This window comes from Eurosta solidaginis, chromosome 2 (genome assembly GCF_040869045.1).
Source record: "Eurosta solidaginis isolate ZX-2024a chromosome 2, ASM4086904v1, whole genome shotgun sequence".
Classification (NCBI taxonomy): Eukaryota; Metazoa; Arthropoda; class Insecta; order Diptera; family Tephritidae; genus Eurosta; species Eurosta solidaginis.
In genome coordinates this window covers 39512251-39529803 of record NC_090320.1, presented here as the reverse complement: position 1 = coordinate 39529803, position 17553 = coordinate 39512251, and the positions used below count along the sequence as shown (strand labels likewise).

General features: G+C 35.9%; 1 protein-coding gene across 5 annotated transcripts in view; it reads left to right on the top strand.

The window, feature by feature from the left end:
* GABA-B-R1 (gamma-aminobutyric acid type B receptor subunit 1) overlaps nt 1-17553 on the top strand; it is a 724819-nt gene that overhangs the window by 219595 nt on the left and 487671 nt on the right. The gene's annotated exons all lie outside the window — the stretch shown is intronic.

Below are 17553 nucleotides of genomic sequence, written 5' to 3'. Positions count from 1 at the left end.
TTGGAGAAAAAGTGGCTATTTTGTACGATAGTCAGACAGCTCTCTAGTAAGTAACGATAACATCAAGTTTGGTTGCTCAGTGTAGGGGGCAGGCCATCAATTTGCCGGGTTGAAGAACGGTTTCTCTGATTTGGATGCCGCGGCATTGTAGCATACAGAACGACGAGATGGCCGATGTGTTAGCATGGCGAGAAGATAAGAAAGTCTTTGGTTGTAATTGCTGTCCTGTAGAGTTTTTCATTCAACGGAAAGCATTCTTCAGCCATTCTTCCGATTAAAAGGAGCGTTATATTAAGATTTATTACGACGCTGACCTGGTACTGGAAGTAGGGGTTCATGCGGCATGAGTGGGACTGGAACACAAACCCCATGCTACAGTTGAAATCTTACAGGGGCGGATGAATCAAAGCAAAAACTTTTGAGCGACTGTTCATTAAACTGTAAAAGCGGGCGCTAACCAGAACACAAGGGCGTAATGACAGGCAAGCTTCCAAAATAAAAGATTTCCATTGTTACTTCTGAACATTCGTCCATCTTCATGCCATATGAAAATAAATTTGTAAAAATTCTTTTTAAGTTAAGTAAATCTTGCCCAGGAGTTGAAGTTAAACAACAAAAGCAGCAACTTCACCAGAAACAAATAGTTTCAACCTTTTTTAAAAAAAGAGCTACGTCGAGTTATCGGCAAGTTAATGGCTTGTTTTTTTTTAGCAGGGTTACAGATGTATCATCGATTTCATAGTAAGGTGTTATCGATATCTGTTTCACAGCAAACCGATGAGTCGTCGCAGCACTCAAATGAAAGCTGCTTGGATTTTCTATATCAAATGGATAATTTTTTGCTTTTTGGTAGTAAATTGATAATTTTTGATATCAAATCTATTACTTTTTGATAACATATCGATAACTTTTCGATAAAAAAGCTATAATATTTTTGTAAAAATTCTATTACCCTTCGAAAAATAATCGAGAAGTTTGCGATAGTGAATCGGTTATTTTCTTTAAAACATCGAAGACTTGTAAATAATTTTTCGATAACTTTTTAGTTAACATTTTTTCGATAAATAATATATAACTTTTCGACAGCAAATTGAAAACTTTTTGACAATAAACCGATAACTCGCCGATTATAAATCAGTAACTCATTGATAACTTTTGTTATCGATAGCAAATTTTTAATACTTCGATAGCAAATCGGTAGTTTGTCTATGCCTCGCCGATAACACACCTATAACAAACCGATAATTCATATAACACAAAGTGTTAACACATCGATAACAAAATGGTAATCCGCCACGGTTTCGTCTTCGGCTTCGGTTCGGATAATCTTGACCATCTACATCATTAGCGACATGAATTTCAAACTGTTATTTTTCTTCTCCTCTTTTTCGTTTCCTTTAAACATATGTCATCGATTTGTTTTTCTGTCTTCTGTGTGTGTTAACGACACTGGAACGATCCTCCTACCTTCTTATTTAACGACAATCATCACTGTATTTGCATCTATTTTGTTTTGCTTTTGGAAATCATTTTATCGTGTTTCGCATTGTCTAAGAAGAGTGGAAGTTAGAGATTTAAGCACAAGCGACATATGAATAAGTAACGCAATACCACTTGCTTTTAGTAGAAAAAAATCTTTGTGCTATTTGCTAATTAAAAGTAGATACAACAAAAAAATCGTATGCAATAGACAGGAAGCCGAATATCCCAATATGTTCGAGAAACTCTTCGTAGAAAAAAGGGAGGCCAGAAAGAGAGATGGCTGATGCGAATCTATAGTCGATTGCACGAATGAGCTTGTACACCAAAAAAGAGGAACCATCTAATGTCCTGCAACAATTGAAAAATGAAAAACAAAAAAGTGAAAATGAAATTGAAATTGAGCCAAATTGTAATTACGCACCATTAAGCAGAATGTTTTTATTTTGTTTATGATGGCGTTAGTCGAATGTTAGGTCTGCCTATGTTGCTTCTAATTTAATTGGGGTTTTAAGAATATAAACACTTATGGAGCATGGAGTAAAGACAAAATATAGCTATATCAGACAAAGTGTTTGTTAATCATATACCTTCCTCGATAGTCGCCATAGGGATCATCTCATCTCATCGGGCCATACGTCAGTACAGGTATGATGAGAGAATTTTTTCCCACGAGAGGGGAGTTTTAGATTGTCTGCCCAGTCTAAAGTTCCACCTGTTGACAACAGCTTGTTTTTTTTTTCGATTTATAAGCTGAAATTATTTTTGCTGTTAATGCAGACTCTAAGATAGATGATGATCTTCAAAGTCTTGGATTTATATCCGTCAACCGCGATGTGTTTTTGTCGAGTCTTTCTTGAGCGGCAGCAAGTACTTCGTCTTTACTTCATTTAACACAATACCTACTTGCTTGCGTCTTTTTCTAGTCAAGAGAAGGAAGAATTTACTGCGAATTTATAATGGATTGCACTAGTGCAGATAGATCTCATGGTAGAACTTTGTGCTTCCGAGTAAGGTAAACAACTCACACAATTGGTACTCATGCTGTTTTAAGCCTTATTTGGTTTCAAATGAACTCGATAAGTGCTTCCTAATCCTAGCTGAGATGGCGGTATTGCTCAATGTTATTTTTCGGCAAAAACAAATTTAGACAAAGCTTTATGTTAAACTGTCATATGCGAATTTTCGATGGTAAATTTACCAGGTCTAGCACCGAGGTACTAGGGGGTAATCAGTCACTTCACGGTGAGCTTTAATCTTTTTCGCACAATATTCTCGATCTTACATCCAATAATAAGGGGCCTTATTCCGCGATAGTAAGTGCAGTTTATAGGATCTCCCTTGTAGTAGACTAAACAAAGGGCGACTAGATTGTAATCTTCAGGCACGCATTCATCCGACCAAATTTTGCATAGGAGTTGATGGATGCTGTTTATCAACTCTTCGCTTCCGTGTTTGAACATATCGATGGTTAGCCCGCCGTTACCCGGTGCTATTCGCTTAGCCAGGATATATCCATTCTCCCTTCCTCATAGTCGAGTGCCGGGAAGTGTTTTCAGTCATCGGAGATTATGGTATTCTCTTTTCCCTCGCCAGCTAGCAAGGAGAAATACTTCCTCCACGTCTTAAGCATACTATGTATGTCAGTTACTTAGTCGCCATTATCATTTCTGCAAGAATCTACGCCAGTCATGAATTCTTCAGTTATCCGTCAGATTATTTTGGTACAAATTTTGAGCTTTAGTCCTATCAGCCTAGAACTGCGTCTCTTCGCACTCATGCCACGTTTATTTCCTTACAAATAGGCATCTCTTTGCCTTCTTCGCATCACGATAATACTCTTATATACCGCGCATTGTCGTTCCCATACGCAGTGCGATCATTTAGGCAACGCCCTTTTTCCGAGGCAGCACAACATTTCCCACCGCACCAGTTGTTTTTTGCGTGTTTACTGGATACCTATTTGTCACCATTGCTTGCTTATGTCGTCAGGTCGAAGACTGCTCTCAGTGGGCAGGTGGGAAAGCCGAGTGGAATAATTATTAGTTGCTGTTTCGTGAGCAGCGTTTCGACGGCAACATTTTCTTGTATCACTGCGTGCAGTTTGTTCGCTGTGCAGAGGTGGTTATGGATCTTGGTTGAAAGGCAGTAGTCCTAATCGATATTTCGAGCTCTTAGGGTATAGACATCCACGACACTGGGAAGGGACTTGAAAGTTTCTTGATGTAGTTTTTATGCTGGCACCTGGTACTGCAAATTACAATTTTTCGAATCGCAGCGAAGTGAATCATCCTCAACATATTGGAAGATGTTATATCGAGGAGGCTTAGTTTGCCGCCCGTAGTTGCAATTACTCTTTCCTTGCTCACCTCAGCTTTATAGTGGCACTACATGATTTCTATATCATGGCAGTGTCACTCGTCGTATGCTTTGTATAGTTTCTCAAAAAAAAAAATCCTTATGGTTGTCGTCCGCATCGTCTTTTAGTACGTTACCGCATATAAAAGTTGTACTGAAAAATTTCACCTTGACATGGATTGCAGTGAGACGCTCATTCACAGCCGTGAACGACAGCACTTGGCAGCAAAGTTTCTCTTTTTCCTCCCACAACTCAATTAGTCAATTTCATCTTCCCGATTGAAATCTTGTTACAAATAAAAATGAATAATACACACAGATGAGGCTCCGACCTAGATGGCTCAGTGTGGTCATGTTGGATAGCTCCCGAGAAGGATTATCAATATCGATAATGGTTCCCAAACTCTGCGGGGATTATATTTATCACTACAACAACAAGACAGTTTGATGTTTATTACGGGCCCTACCGAGGGCACTCATCACTAATATTTATATTTTGGCTGTTGGAAATTAGTTCTCCTCGAGTTGAAAGTCGAAAGATAGTTGCTCAGATTTCTAATACTGCAGTCTTGCCAATGTTCTTTTCATTTAATATCTATCTATATAAAAATCAGATTCTGTGCGTGTTCCCTATGGAAACGTATTTCCCACACTTCAATCATCACCAAATTTTGGCTATAGGTTCCTTCAATCAAGACGAGGGCTTGTCATATTTCACAAATAAGAATTTTAAATTAGAATTTTTTTAATTTCCCTTGCGCCACTGGGTGGTGCGACAAATTTTGTATGCCAGCAAAAGTTACTCATACGCCATGTACGAAATTAAGTGTAGAACTTTTGTTTGGTCATAGCATTGAATTCACAAAAAGTTTAAGCGATTGCATTGGGTGATTTAAAAGCTTTTATTAAATTTAAACATTCCATTGTAAAAATAGTTCTCTATATGAGATGATAGACAAAAATTGTGCAGCTAAAATATTCTGATTATGCTATGAGATTTTGAGTATGAATTGTGTGTGACAAAAAAAAAATTGAAAAATAAAGCAAAGAATGACAAATTAGAGGAATGAGGGATCTAAGAAAAAAGAAGGAGAAAGGTAGAAGGTATAAAAAATAAGAGAGAAAGATAAGGAAATTATAAAGGGTAAGAATGAGAAAAATTGGGCGATACATTTTGAAGAAGATCAATAAAATCATATACACTGATTGCTTGACTTTGAATAACGGCACGGAGTGCGGTAAAATACACTTTCTTATTTAGATTAGTATCTGCCCAACCTGAGCAACGCCGGGAAACCTGCTCGTAATAACTAAATATCGGTTATCATAAGCCGTCTAAAACCGCTAAACTTGAACGTCTTTGTCTGTTGGTGCTGGAATTACCCACACTTTATATACATAAAACTTTTCCTATATTCGCTTAGATTGAAATAGATTAAAGTTACTAGCAAATATCTCAAGGAATCATATGACAGAAATAAGAGAAGGAATAAAAACGGGAGTCTGCTGCTAAGTGAAAACACATTTATAAGAAAAAAAAATTTGTTTAGTATTTTTTCAAATACCAAATGGCGTGGAAGATGCATAAAAAGCTACACATTTTTGCGCTGAGAATGCTTGTCTCCAATTACAAGCCGCCTTAATTGCTAAGCTCAGTCACAAAAAACGGTCGCTTTTTCTGCTCAAAGGCTGCTGTGCCCATTTGCTTTCAACTCCTCTACTCTTTTTTGTTTTCTTTTGTACTTTCTCTTTGCCTCTGGCGCTTTACTGGTACCAAAAGAGTATTTAGGCGCAATTTTGTGTCACCACTTTATTGCGGTTACGGCGTTAACTTACCACAATTACCGCATTAATTTTACCGTGTTGCTAAAAAACCTATTAATTGTTTACGCTCTAACAGCAACACCAACTCTTTAGTGGAAAGTGACATGTGGTTGCGTTTAAAAGGAGAAGAGGGAGCCTTTAAGTTATTTGCTTGAGTATTATAAAAAAATTTTCATGGCACATTTTTCTTTTGCGTTCGCGTGCTTTGAACGGAACATTTTTTCGCTGCTGAAGTTTTCTTTCCATTTGGTATCAACCGCGTCATAAATAGGCAGATTTTGACTGACTATATAAATTACATAGTTTTTTTTTATTTTTTTTTGGAGATTTTTCATGCACTCTTTGCAATAATTTTTGAATATAACGTAACCCCCTTTTTTCATAAAAAGTGAATTTATTAAGTAAAAAAAAAGTAGGGTTATTACGTACAGGGCTGTTAAAAATTTTTTATATCGAAGCGCAAATCACCATACATATACAAAGTTATATATACACTGAAACTTTTTTAAATGAATTAAAAAAAAAATTATTTTAAATGTTTAAAGAATGGCCCCCTTAATGAATTAATTTTGAATTAAAATTTTTCTCAGTGCTACAAAATTTTTTGCTATCAATTTGCTAGTGTAAATTTGACTATCATACCGAAGTGCTTTGCCTTCATACGGAAGTGCTTTTTCTTTACACTTTCATATAAAATTCAGGCACTTTCATATGAATCCATTTTAGTTATATGCGAGGGTATATGGGAGTGCCATGCAATTTTTGTTTTTGTCTTTAAAGTGTTAATTTGAATCTGTGCCTACTCTTCAGTGCAAAACAAAAACAAAAGTGCTATGAGTGTATAGCGTTTGAACACCTCTGACTAATTTCTTATCAATGGTAATTTCTAGAGAAATGCCATTTTAATAAGTTCTATAAACTTCGAATGAATAAAGAGGAAAGTGTAATAGAAAAAGCGACAAAAATTTTGCGACGCAAAGATAAAATCAGATTTGTTTGCAGTTCATGGAAATCATGTACGAAAATTTCCAACTAACTTCCTGTTGTTACAGCGAGTAATTGTTTACAGCAGTTTTTTTTTTTTTGGTATCATGGAAACAATTTATGATGTGTAAGCATCTTTGCCCATGGTATGGTTGAATTCGAAATGTAAGCGTAAGATAAGTAAAAGTGTACGTGTAAGCATAATTCTTGGGAGTGGTTTGCTGTATGGGAAATATAGAAGTTTGCGTAAAGATTGGAAACGAAACGCGAAACCGAAAACGTAGCCAAAACTGGACGGTTTATGATCGACTTGATATCAAAGTGTTATATGATGATTTTTTATCGTTAACGATCAGTTTTACATGTTATCAATAATGTGCGTGTTATCACTTTACTCGGCAAATTATCAGTTTGTCATCAATTTTTTATCGGCGTGCTATTGTCGAGGTAAAGACGAATCGGCGCTTTATAATCGAAGTATAGTAAAATTGTTATTAATAACAAAAGTCATCGGGGAATTATGGGTTTTATATCGATGGGCTATCGGATTTTGATTAATTAGTTATTGCATTTTTAAGTGCACACTGTCTTCTGGTATCACGTGCTTATAAGTCAGCTCTCGTCAGCAACAGTAGGTGAAGAAAATGCGAGCTGCAAGAAGAAACGGTTGGTCACGTTCTGTGTTCGTGTACTGCAATCGCCAGGTCAAGGCTCCAGTTATTAGGGGCGGAAGAGTTGCCATATCTTGAGGCAGCAATTACGCTTGGTATTGAACAACTTCTAGTATTTGCCAATAGGATGGAATTATTTTATAACATAAGTCCTGGTACCTGAATGGAATTCTTCCATGGTCATCAAACCAATTCTGGTAATACTATGGAGACAATTAGCCGATATGAGGTCTTTATGAACCAGCCGGTCAGGTTATTCTAACCTATTGAACTATTATCGATTTGTTAATGGAATGTACCTTTTTTTATCGGCGTGTTATCGATTGGTTCTTAACGAGTTATAGGGTGTTAATCGAAATGTTATCGATTTGCTATCGAAGAGTTATGGGTTTGTTATCAAAGTGATACTGAGCAGTTGTGTATTTTCTAACGGCGTGTTACCGATGACAATTTTATCGGCGACTAATCAGTTTGTTATTAAACAAATTCCGAGAGCACTTTAATATAAATAAGTCGATATTAAGCCGATAAGAAATCAGTAACAAGCATATCAATCAGCGATAACAAGCCGATAAGCCAACTGTGATTTTGCGATCGAAAGCTAGTCGAGAAAACAAGCCGATGAAGCTATCCTCAAATAGCCCCGAAACTATCAGTCGATATGGCTCTTAAATATTCACAATATAGTTATAGCGAGCTCTAGTTAATTATACTTACACATCGGTGTTCTATTTTTTTCTACGCAATAATTTTGTGTAAGGCAAGTATCTAAGCTAAGCTGATACTGCGGTCGTAACAAGTCGTTCTTTTAAATGACTTCGTAATCGTGGAATCTGATTTGGGTAATCTTAAAATCGATTTTGAATTAACTTCCCTGTGAGTCGAGGTCATCTAACTAGAAATAAAGTTTGCCGAATATTATCGAGCATGGCACGTTACTACGCAATTTCAACTACCATCACAAGGAACCCCTGGTGATATTAAAATGTGATGTACATGTGTACATATATGTAGGAGGGAAGGAGATAACGATAGTTTCAGCGAATATGTGATGAAAAATCAATGCTGAGACGCACGACGTGCTTTCAAGATTGCGATAAGCAGGTAAACCATTCATACATGGTTCTTAAAAATTTATTTTTGAATACGATAAGTAATCGCGCTTTTACTGTTGTCATATTATTACCGGCATATTTTTAATTTATTAATGAAAAGTTATCTATTTTTTACTAAATATTTTGTTACTTACCGATGACAAAATTTAACGGTCAGTAAAGTTATCTATATCAAACCGATAAACATTTACATTTATTCGATTGAAAATCGATAAATAATCGATAGCATTTATAATCTTAAAAGGTAAGGTTAAAATTTAAATGTATAACCTCGATATAACCCTAAGATAACGAGTGTATACCTTGTGATAACACGCAAAAAATAAGCCAAATGGATATCAAATCGATAAACTGTCGATAACGGCGCATACCAATAGTAAATTTATAGCACAATGTTTGACTTTGCTTTTTGTTTCTCGGCTTTTTCTCTTCCCCATCCTATTTTCTTTTTTCCTTGCCATGGACTATGTGCTAACTCCCATCCTCATCTATTAGCTCGTGCACTACGTAGGTAGCTGCTAGGTACTCCAGATCAGCCATTAAATTTTAATGTTACGTAGGTATCGAAACAAGAAACTAAAATGATAGCTTAATTTATTGATTTCATGAAGTAGTTCGCTTCCTAGTATCTTGAACCCTGCACCTTTTATGGCATCAAAATGGCCACTTGAAACCTAATTATCGGATAGAAAATAATAATTTTTAATCCTGCGATTTCGTCCTAACGAAACTTGGCGCAACGACAAGAGATTATATCTTCTAAAGCAATGTGAATAGCGGCTTTACTTTATTCTACAAATCTTTTACTTTCAATGTCGTCATACACAATAAAGGCACCTTTCAAGGTTACCAAAAATTCTCACTAATAATGAATTCCAAATTGTTTATAGTCGCCTTGGCAAAACCGCAGCTTTTCGTTTTCACACATTTTACTCTTAAGCGAAAGATAACCGCAATTTATGGCAATCTTTCGCATTGATTTATTATTTCGTCGAAGAGCATTGAATATAATTAAAAAAAGCTTTTAAATCTACTTAATCATTAAAATGCCATCTGAGTAGAGCCTTAAATGACATTTTTAAATTAATTGATTATTTATTAAATTTTTTCAATCAAAAAGTCATGAACTATATTTGTCCAAGAAAAAAAAAACGCACATTTATTTAAAACTTTAAATAAATAGGCGTTCGTTGAATAATTTGTATGCAGCAACGATTATAAATCAATAGCGTGCTTAAGCGCCTAAAAGTAGGCAATTATGCGCATGATTCGTGATGCGCGTTTAAATAAATTGAAATGCCGTGACAGTAAATTTAAGGCACAAGTTGTAGGTAAATAATATTGAAGGTTTGAATTTGAATATCAATTTGAGTAGTAGCAGTTAAACCTTTACTGCAACTTAAACTGCGCCTAAATGTGTGCTTTAAAATTTAATAAAACATCTTTGCTTTTATCTTTAATAATTTCGCATACAAGATGCTGTGTTATTGCTTGCACAAATCACAAACTTTAATTTAGCTATAGCACTTCAATTAAACGCCTAAATGTAGGCTAACATAGTTTATGCTACTTAGAAATTTTTTACTCAAACTGACAGCAACCAGACTAAACAAGCTCTGCACTGAAGTTGACTAAAAATTAGGGCAAATGGCTGAACGATATGGCGTCCATTGTTTTAGTTAAATTCGCTGTAGTGTTTTGTTTTCGGGAAATGAGCGAAAGGGAGATACGGAATGTGACAAGAAGATTTCTTATATTTTTTTAAAGTATCTAAAACGAAGAATTTTGTTCTAAGTTGTTGCTGTTGTTGTAGCGATAAGGCACTCCCCAAATGTTTTGGGAAATGTTGATGGTCCTTTGCCGGATGCAGATCCGGTATGTCCCGGGTACATGGATCATTAAGCTACTAGCCCGAGCAACTCGAAAATGATGTATTATGACCACAACAAATCTTCTAGGCCAAGACGGGGTCGCCAGAGCCTCGGCTGCTAAAGAAACAGGTTTCGCCACGGGTAGGCGAGGTTGCTAATTGGATTGGAGAACCTACAAATGCGCTGGCAGCCCCTAAAAGAATTGCGCTACTTGTGAATAAATTTGGTACTTTGGGCGCCCCCTACGACAGGTATACCTGCGCCAAGCCCTTAAACCGCTGGGGGGTTGTGGTCTAAGTAGTGATGGATATTCATGCATGAATACAAAATCAGGTTGCTTTAATGGCAGTGTCGGAAAGGGAAAGTAGTGAAAATTCTGAAGATAATATTTTATATTGTAACTAAATATAGACGTGTCTGTATAATTAAGCAGGCCAAGTCCAGTCATGTTTTCTCACGTTATATTGCTCATTCATTGCTCATAGTTCTGTTATAAGAAATAGGCATATGCGTCATATTGCCACTCAGACAGGTATTGATTATCCAGCTATTGTGTTGCTTTGACAGCAAAATGGCAATAAGCTAATGAAAATAAATATGAAAATAGCACTTACGATACAATCTGGAAAAAATGCGTAGCAGCAAGCATAGAAAATATAACGATGAAATGAAAAAAAAAGCTAACAAAGCATACCAGCCTACACATCAGACAGCCTTGCACAATCTTAGGCGCAATATTATTAACAACAGCTGAGCAATATTCAAGAAAAATATGATGATTTATATACAACAAAGAAAATTTCTTAACAAGCAATATTTTTGCAATTTCATGACACTGACATTGTCTAAAAATGAAAATAAGGCCACTCTAGCCTATGTAATAGAAGGAATTTAAGTAGCCTAAAAGTATGCAACGCAAGCTTTTTTTTCTCATCAATGGACATGGTATAATAAGACAAATTGACTGTCACCTTGCAGGCGCGCAGTAACAAAAATCAGCTGCTTTTTAGTAACGAACAGCTCAACGAACTTTGACATTATAAACACGGTCCTTCTAATTTGTTACTGCTAAGACGTCTGTTGCTTTTTTATTTTGTAAAGTCCAGTGTCGCCAGACAATCTCGCTGGTAGTCATTTATCATAATTGTCTTAAAGTATCCATTCCTTGAAATTTGTAGCAAGTCTTTGAAGAAGTTTCATTATATTTTATGTATCAAAGCTGAGTTACACAAGTGCGCACATAATCTACACAAAGATGACTGATTGCAGTAAATTAGTTTAAAAGTAAATTCTTCTTTAATAAGAAGACGGTTAAACGTTGAACATACTTTTAGGCGCTACTAAGGTGGGGAGGTTCAATAGGTTATGCAGTGCTAAAGAGAACTGTGTACACACGTGGCTGAAAAAGTTAACTTTTGGCATCTCTTCCCAGAAAAAGATCTATTTGTGTTTCGCTGGGAACCGATAACATCTTCCCTTCACAAATTCAAACGGCTTGTGATATTCGCTTTCCAATTCCGATGAGGATATACGTATGTAGCATTTTTAAAGCTTAACCAAATTCAACGAAGATGGACAGAGGAAAAGAGGAAGTGCTGCGCACACAAAGTGGAATAACCTCAGAGCTAAGAGTCTCAAGTCCTTCCCCCTCAAAACTATAATGAAACTTACGGATGCGGAATATAATCTGTACACTTACAATCTCTCCATACGATACTATTTTGGAAAATCCATAGATACGACGTAAATTGAGAAAGGGTGTATATTCAAGGACCTCGCATTGGTCGTGTTTCCAGATATATTGGTAACATTTAACAACGCCCGTGGCAATCGACAATCAATTTTCCACTGCATTTAGAGATATTTTAGTTGTGAAAGTCATGAAGAAAATTCTAACGAAAAATACTATTCAATCAAATATGAGATAACCCTCCATAACACAGTGCAAATCACGGGCACCTTGGTAACAAGTGTTGTCATTACCTTCACTGTAGAATCTAAAAGTGCACCTTACCTAAGAAATCGGACAATACTGCTTGTCAGGTCATCGCATATGCAAATGGCATAGTCAAACAGGAACCGCAAGAGATTTTCGGATACAATGTGAGCTTCTACCAAACGTATTGATTTCCGCAGAGGACTGTAGAGTGGGAGTGACCTCATTCTGCGAAGATTGAAATGGTTTTATTAACCATCATCTCTTAGGTCACCGAGCTTCAAGGAAGTGAGGAAGAAAATTTGAACAGATGTAAAATACCTCGACTTGGTTGTAGGGAAGTTTAAAAAGGAGCACTTCGTGAATTGAAAGAGAAGCCAAAAATGCTGTCATGGACGGTAGCCATGGGTAAATTGTTGCGTTTTGCTTAGTCGTAAGATACATCTTATATTGCTGCATCAATGTTTGTGGAAGATACTCGAAAAAGATCAACCGGATTAGCAGAGAGAAGCTACCAGAAGTAATATTTACATAAGAGGAGCCTTCCTGGACACCCGCGAGCGCGCTGGAAGTTATGCTTAGCCTCTTCTCTATGGACTTATATAATAAACTCCCAGCAAGGTCAATAAAGTAAAAATGATTGCAGTCCTGTCTTGGAGCGACAGCAGACTAGGCCATGCCAAATTTGCGCTGACCATTTGCGCAAATTAACTGAATTATGTTTCCTCGGGATATCTTATCCATTAAAAAATCAGTTCCAGTAATTGGATGATCTCTCTACTTTGAACCCAGACTCAAAAGCCGTCTTCTTTAGGCGAGGTTGAACCAGCCGGTGAATATAGACCTCAAATAAACTAAATGTGTCCATTGTGTTACCACAGTATGTTTGACGACCAAATGAAGAACCTCAATTAGTTACCAGAACTTATTTTATAATACTTTTTCATACTCTTGGAAAATACTAGAAATTTTTTACGACCAAGCTAAATCGCTGCCCCGAAATCTGCCGCCTTGACTACGCGAGCGCAACGCCTGTCGACTTTTGATCTGACCAAAAGGGACTGGAAGGTTTGTCGTCGATTCATCGGGTGCTGTAACCTCCTTTTTCTTACCTTCTGTCGCTTTCTGACCGAGAATAGACGTATGCTCTGCCTTTATCTAAGTCCCTCTAATGTTTTTTTGTATTCCAAAACATTTATTGATGAAGTACTATGTGAGATTATTGCCTTGATCGCCGCCTGACTAACCACCTATACATATACTGGCGCGACTGCAACTTAAGTACGCATTAATCTGGCCGTCCTTAATTCCAAAAAATTTATTGGCAATTTGGAAAGTGTTTCCTTTTCAGATAATCTTCCACTCTCCTTAAGTGTAGGGCTGTACAGCCATTGCAGGCTGCACAAGATAAAACTAACAATCATAAGATAGGCCGTTCGATGTTTGGACATAGCGAATGCATGGGAACATCAAGAATATCTCAACGTTGATGTGATATGAAGTGTTAAGCAAAAGTGACTTAAAGAATACCTAAAACGACGCTTCGTTGACTTATTTTTATATTCAAGTGAGCAGAGCTCACAGATTATATTAATTTTGTTCGCATAACGGTACCGCTTAACGGCATAAACTAATCGAGATAGATATCAAAATGATCTGGGCGAAAAAGAAATTTATTTAGCCATGCCCATCCGTCCGTCCATCTGCCTGTCCGTGAACACGATTACTTTAGTAAATTTTAAGGTATCTTAATGAAATTTACTATTTAAAATGAACGAAATAGTACTATAACCACGCCCACTTTTTCGATATCGAAAATTTCGAAAAACCGAAAAAGTTCGATAATTAATTACCAAAGAAGAATAAAGCGATGGAACTTAGTAGGTGAGTTGAACTTATGACGCAGAATAGAAAATTAGTAAAATTTTGGACAATGGGCGTGGCCCCACCCAATTTTATTAGGAAGTAATTTACAAATTTTGCAAGCTGTAATTTGGCAGTCGTTGAAGATATAATGCTGAAATTTTGCAGGATAGTTACTCCTATTACTATACGTGTTCAAAATAAAAATTAGCAAAATCGGATGACGAACAGGCCGAATCAAAAAAAAAATTTTAATAGTCAAATTTTAACAAAAAAATTAATCTTTACAGTATATAAGTAAATTATGTCAAGATTAAACTCCAGTAATGAGATGGTGCAACAAAATACAAAAATAAAATAAAATTATAAAATGAGCGTGGCTCCGCCCTTTTTCATTTAATTTGTATAGAATACTTTTAATGCCATAAGTCGAACAAAAATTCACCAATCCTTGTGAAATTTGGAAAGGGCATAGCTTCTATGACGGTAACTGTTTTCTGCGAGATGGGTGAAATCGGTTGACGCCAAGCCCAGTTTTTATACACAGTCAACCGTCTGTCCTTCCGCTCGGCCGCTAACACAATAAATTGAGCAAAAATCGATATATCTTTACTAAACTTAGTTCACGTATTTATCAGAACTCACTTTATCTTGGTATTAAAAATGGGCGAAATCCGACGATCGATATCGAAAAATTCAAAAAATGAAAAAATACCATAATTCTATACCACATACACTGCGATTGGATTGGTTTTTTGACGCAAAATATAACTTTAGAAAAAACTTTGTAAAATGGGTACCATATTAAGTAGAAGAAAATGAAAAAGTTCTGCAGGGCGAAATCCAAAGCCCTTGGGATCATGGCAGGAATACTGTTACATATATAGAAAAATTAGCGGTACCAGACAGATGGTGTCCTGGGTCACCCTGGTCCATATTTTGGTCGATATCTGAAGCGCCTTTACATATACAACTAAGGGCCACTCCCGTTTAAAACCCTCATTAATGCCTTTAATTTGATACCCATGTCATACAAACACATTCCAGGGTTACCCTAGGTTCATTTTCCTACATGTTGGTTTTCCCTTATTTTGTCTCCAAAGCTCTCAGCTGAGTATGTAGTGTTCGGTTACATCCGAACTTAGCCTTCCTTACTTGTTTAAATATAAATTTTATACCATATGGACCCTCCACGGCGTATACGTAACATGTGCATAACAGCTTTAATGTGTGCACTCTACTAGTCACATACTTTTGCTAGTATAAACTTTACAAAATTCTAAAAACTAAAGCAAGTCCGGCATTGCCAAAATACGGCTGGCATGTAGTCAAAGTTCAATGTATTTCATAAAAATTTTTAGAGCATAAAAAAAAATAAAAACAAGAAAGGCATCGGTATTACAAATAAATGCACAAGTTTGCTGCCAACGGAAATAAGTTCAGCGGCTTAGATTTAAATAAATAATAAAATTCGATATGCTGATACGTTGCTGTGACTGGTATATAAATAGGTTAAATATGTATTTACATTTACCTTTCCACATATAAATCGACACATAGAACTCCTATTTATATTAAATATTTATTGTCGTAAAATGTGGTGGCGGTTTAAAGTATCGAAGATCCCAAAGCAATAATTTATTAACAGTTCAAACTGACAGCTGTTTGTTGTTGGATATATTTGTTAAATACTCACAAAAACGGTAAAAAAAATACTAAATAAAAAGTTTGAAATTTTCGTAGGTATTTTTTAAGAAATTGTTATACTTTCCAAATTTGGAAAATATATCAACTGCTATCTTTCTACTCCCTGCTGTATGTAGCTACATACATAATTTTCCACCATACGTAGATAAATATTTTCATTTCATCATAAAGTTTTGGATAGGTTCTAGTTTCTCTTGCTGAAATGAAAATATTACTCGTACGCGCAGGCGGCCTTTAGCAAAGTAGCAATTTCAAAATATTTGTCTATGGAATATTTCCAACAGGTGAGGAAGGAAAAACAATAAATGAAACAGTGAACCTAGAGGAACGGTGTTGATAGGGGGTGAGGCAGAGAGGAAAAAGTGCAGATAGAGTGTGGAAATGAGAGAATTATAAAGTTGTTAGAAAAAGGCTCTTCTCTCCATGGGATGGCAAGAGAAAGAGTGAAGAGAAAATAGTAGTTAGGAACTTTTTAAGTTCTTTATTAATATTTATGTAAGCCAAAGCTCATACCTCACTACAGATTACATATTCAGACCAATTCTAAACATTCTCGCGGAATTTTGTTCTCGTGGATTTTTTTATTCCCGCGGAAAAATTCCTCCAATTCTGTTCTCCTATGGAGAAGTCAGCTGTTTTGTCAACTGAAATTTCGTTGCACATTTCTTATTTTGTTTAAAAAATTGAAAAGTTTAATTATTGTTGCAAATTTGTTGGAAATTAAGAAATAAAATATAAACATTGCACAGTATTTATTGCATTTCATGTGGTATTCACTGAAATGAGTAATGAATTGGTGCCACAGCAACATCAACAGCGGAACATAAGAAGAAGACGGCTGCATAACACAAATCTGCCGGAGTTGAGTTGAATTCGTCCTTCATCATATGCCAAAATCTATTTAAGACTTATTAAAAAATCCTTGCGCAATTTCTGGATGGCTGCATCAAATTTGTATACCAAGAGCTCTACCGTTGCTTATGATATACTTTTCAACTTAAAATAAAGAATATTGTGGTTGTAGTTGTTGTTGTATTAGAAGTGAGAATATTGTGGTAGAATATAAATACATCTTTTAGCACAAATTTGTACAAATAAGTGTTCTTTCTTAAAATAACCAATTTACTTTAACTATTTTGATGCATTCCCTTTAATTTAACAAGTGAAAAAACTCCTATGAAATGGCAGAGAAATCTCCCTCTCCCTCACATTCATAATACTTACTTTTCTCCCATAACCGGTTTCCGCTTTTTCGAACATTGTTCAGAATAGGAGGAAAGGGAGAAGTGAAAAAACTCACAAGGAATTTTTATTTAGAATACGAGGAATGGGAGAAGGGAGAAAACTCGCACGGAATTTTCGTTTAGAATTGGGCTGATTAAGATCAGACCCACGAATATGAATCTCACTTATTCCGATACTTAAGGGGAGTCTAATGAGATTATTACAGCTCTGTTGTTCATGATAAGAAAAAATCTTAAGCTTTTACTTGCTTATGCTTTTGAAACCACTTTAAATTTTTGAATACCTATGATCTAATTACATAAAGTTCTGAACATAATATATTTTGGTTTGGTTGGGAAGCCCTTAATATGCGATACTATTCAGACCGTAATTTTTCATCTTCAACATCTTCTTAAAGAGCCGCGGGCATTGACAGAACTAAAAAAGCAAAAACCGGCTACTTCAGCAATATATAGTTTATAAGTAAATTTCTGAAATGCTTGAAATTCCGTGAACGACTG